Consider the following 4,401-nt stretch of genomic DNA (forward strand, 5'->3'; position numbering starts at 1 on the left):
TATATATATATATATATATATATATATACATACATGTACAGTATATATATATATATATATATATATATATTACTGTAAGCCTTGTACAGAATCCAGTAAATCATCTTAACTGATCTTGGAAACCTACCAGTACGAGTAAGACAAGATTGTGGGCAAGAAAAAGTACCAACATACTGCAACAGCGTCTCTGAAACAGAATACTTATTATTGAATGTGAATCATGTGAACATGATGTACTTCCGCAAACAGAACAGTAACTAGACACGACATTTCCACCTGTTTGTTAGAATTCGCTAGCAGGTTTGGGCAACCTAACCCTAACCCTAATTCCACAGAAATCAAAACTTTACTTTACTTTATCCTGAGATATAATACGCAGCGCTATTTCTAAATCAAACTGCCTTTTTCTTTCAAAGTGTGAAACGTTCCTCTCTGTGCTCAAATGGAGCGATTTGCAAGTTAAAGGAATAGTTTGACATTTTGGGAAATCTGTTATTTAGATTTCGATGAGGAGAAACCACTTTTATGTTATTATGGTAAATATGAATTTTAGCAGGTTAGCTTAGCTAAGCATGAAGCCAGGGCACAGGGGGAAACAGTTACCATAGCTCTGTCCTAAAGTAAAAACATTGTATATCCCGTTACATATGCCAAAGTGAAGAACCTCAAGTTGTGGTTTTACTGGGGGTTATGTGGCTAACTATTTCTTGGCTGTGACTTCCTGAAGTTCTGTCATAATTAGATGCATTTTATACTCTTTGCACTCAGCCAGGCTAGCTGTTTTCAGTCTATGTATATGCTAAGCTAAGGTAACTGGTTGGTCTTCATATTTACGGGAGTAGTATCATCTTAATCCTTGCAAGAAAATTAGATCCTTTGTGTGTGCACACTTTTTTCATCTTGAAAGGAGCAGGCAGTAGATTGATACAGAGATAGCATCAAGGATGTTTCAAGCTTGTATTTAAAAACTAGCAGAGTTTTCAATTCTATATAAAGCTCCTGTTCTTTAATAAACAAACGAAACACATTCACTCGAACAAAAGTTCCTTCACTTGCCCACACATAGGGTTAGGTGTTATGCTACGCTAAGCTAACCGGCTGTCGGCTCTAGCTATATATTCATTGATCTTCTCATACCTCTCGCCAAGAAAACAAATAAGTGTATTTCCCAAAATGCTAAAAGAAAAACATGTCATGACACTGTGCTGTTTATTAAGTTCTAACTGATCAAGCCTTGCCCTACAAATAAGTGTTGTTAGTGTAGGTAATGTTATCTACAACACAGCCAGATAAACTTCAGTTACAGTTGAGTAATGAGAGAAATATTGCTTATTCTGTTCCAATCTCATCCGCGAGGAGGGATATTGGCGAGTGACAGATGAAAGCGCAAGTACCTCTGGACAGCTGTTTGATTCATTCTAGATGTAACATCGATCCTGTTGTTGATGTTCAATCATGGAGCCATAAAATAAGAAAAAGGGCTTAGCTACTTCTCTGGTTTGTGTAGCTGATTTGTCAGCACGAGGGGTGAAAGCTGATGAGGAGAATTTACTCACTGCCCTCCCCTGTTGCCTGATTCCCTCCTCAGCTCCTCTGGTCATGTGGACGAACACGCCACCGCACGTATGCATACATGCACACAAACCCCCAGTTTCACAAGCACTCGCAAAAGCAGGCGTCCATATGCATGCACACAAACCAGCATGAATGCACACACGCACACACAAACTCACACACACACCCTTTACGGGCGCACACAAACACACACCCTCTAACCTCACTATGGTCTCACACAGCAGGCCTGCCATAAATCAATGGGCAGGATCGTGTCTGCCAGTTAGACTAAACAAGAGCATTTGTGAGGATTTGCTCTCAGCCATTAATCATCTTGACAGCTTGAAAAACACATTTCCCCTTTAATGACTGTATTTGGATAATCAGCTCTGTTTCCCTCCCACCCTCTCCCTGGCTCGCCCTCCTATCCCCTCCCCATTTTCTTCATTTTTTTTCTTTTGCCTCAAGCGCCATCAATGACATGAGGGTAACTCACTATTAGAGGAGGAGAAGCTGGAGGAGGGTCTGTGGAGGTGAGGGAGGGGTCTTTCTCCTTCTAAAAGGGTTCTCCGAAAAAGTAAAAATAATCAAGCTGCCTGTGGAAATTTTTTTTTCACCTTCACTCAACAAACCGCAAGGCCTCTCTGCTAATATAAACTTGTGTATGTGAGAGCACACACTCACACTGACACAGTCCCACTGAATTAAACACAGAGAGCTTATGGACGGACAGAGCTGCAAACATTAACCATGAACGTCCTAATGTGTGAAGCTTGTTAGGATCTTAAAAACATAAACCCACCCTGCGATGTGAAAACGTGATACAAGATGTGTGTTGTAAGGATAGTAGTTGATTTGACCATAACATGTTGCAATCAACAGACCCACCTTTATATAAAAATCTCCCCCCCCAAAAAATGACTGAGTTTACCATAAAGAAAATAGACTTTGAAAGATTAACATGTTGTTTAAGATGAACTCCAAGTGAAAAGGGTTGAAGGAAATGGTCAAAACCTTACTGCATGTTTAACATGGTGGGTAAAATGATTTCAGTCTAATTTACAGTCTGTCTGTCTGTTCGTCTGCAGTGCCGGACAGAAACTCTGAGCACCTTATTACATTCACTGTGAAGGAATCAGGCCACTGTGTCACACTGGACCAGCAGTGTCCAGGGACACGAGCTGTCAGTGCAGCACCTTAGGGAGACAAGGGGAGTAGAGCTGAAAGAGAGAGAAAATCTCTTTAGTTTAAACAGCCTTTCTTTGAGTTTAGTTAACTTTAGTTGACCAACATGTTTTGGTTGTCTGCTGTGGCCAAAAACAATACAATGAAGAGTGAACCGAAACAGTTAATTTGGACTGCCAGAACAATGAGCGGAAATATGTAAAATCAGTCTACAGAGCTGAAGGGAACTGCAGAGTCATAAATACAGATAACACAAACTTTAAAATAAGATACTTCCCAGTCAGTGTTGTCTACCTTCAATATGATGAATGAAAAGCAGATGGACTACTTACAGTGTATTGATCAATGTATCAATGCAAAACTGGGTATCACTGGGAAAGTGGCATTGATTAATAACGCTAAAGCTACGGTTGGTAATGTTGAGAAATTAGCAAGGATAGCCACAACAGCCCGTCTCTTCAGGTCTCCCTCCAAAGCCACGCACCGAAAATTATTATGAACATAAACATATCATAATAAAACATATTGTTTGTACTCACAGCTGTTAATCTAGCAGTTTGTGTATATGGCTTGACACACAGCTGAAATAATCTCAAACCATGGCGGGAACACTCCAGAAATGTAAGTGTTGTATCAACACTTACATTTCAAAGATCAAATCTTTTTAAATAGTACGACATCTGTAACTTATTGTCACAGTAAGCCATGTTGTGAATTGAATTAAAAGTAAGTAAACAAGTTGTCATGAACACTGTTATGCTCATCTGACAGAGATCATAAAATATTTGGGGTATAACAACACAATGGACAGCTGATGCAGATGTGACACACTTCATATCTAAAATGATGGCTCTGCGGGGAGGATGTTTTATTTTGTTAAATGGCTGTGGCCTCGACTCCTCCCTCTCTCCTCGTTTCACTTCCTTGCCTCCTCCACTCACATCTCCCGTTGGCGGGACTAAGACGAGAGGAGAGGAGGCGAGGGGAGGAGGCCAGGAAAGGAATCGAGGATGCACAATCTGTGAAATGGGAAAGGCCCCTGGTATTACACATGCTGGCTCAGTGACATGGCTTGTAACACTTAATGGAACTAAGTCATCATTTATTTCAGTACAGTAATGGCACAGTGCTTTTCTGACCATGACCAGACAGATCAAAATCTCTGCTGTGAAAAGATGCATTTGCATTGATGTTTTCATTACTGTTGTTGGTTTTAATGGCGTGTTTTAGGGATCCATAATGCTCCAAGTGCAGTTTTTTTCCAAAATAGGAAGATGAAATAAAACTCTGGCAAAATTTGAGACATCGCTTCCTCACCAACCAGTAAATAACCATTGTTGTTGTACACTTACACAATTATTCATAGTGTTATTGTACCCTTACACAGGCTAAGAAACACAGCTGACGTGTGCTATTGAGTGAATGTGTAATGTATGTTGATGTGTATTACACTAAGTGTGTGTTTGAGCCGGGCTCCTACGATATGTTGACGTGTGTAATGATGTATGTTTGAACAGTTGTGAGACAGCTATGTCTGAATACCACACAGATGAGTGATGGTGGCGGACAGACACAAGGAAGTCACAGTCTCTCAGTTACCAAACATCTCATGTGTGTTAAGTGACTGAAGAGCGATAGTGTGACATCTGTGACTGTTTTTTC

This window comes from Anarrhichthys ocellatus, unplaced genomic scaffold (assembly GCF_004355925.1).
Source record: "Anarrhichthys ocellatus isolate YVR2014 unplaced genomic scaffold, GSC_Weel_1.0 scaffold9, whole genome shotgun sequence".
Taxonomy (NCBI): domain Eukaryota; kingdom Metazoa; phylum Chordata; class Actinopteri; order Perciformes; family Anarhichadidae; genus Anarrhichthys; species Anarrhichthys ocellatus.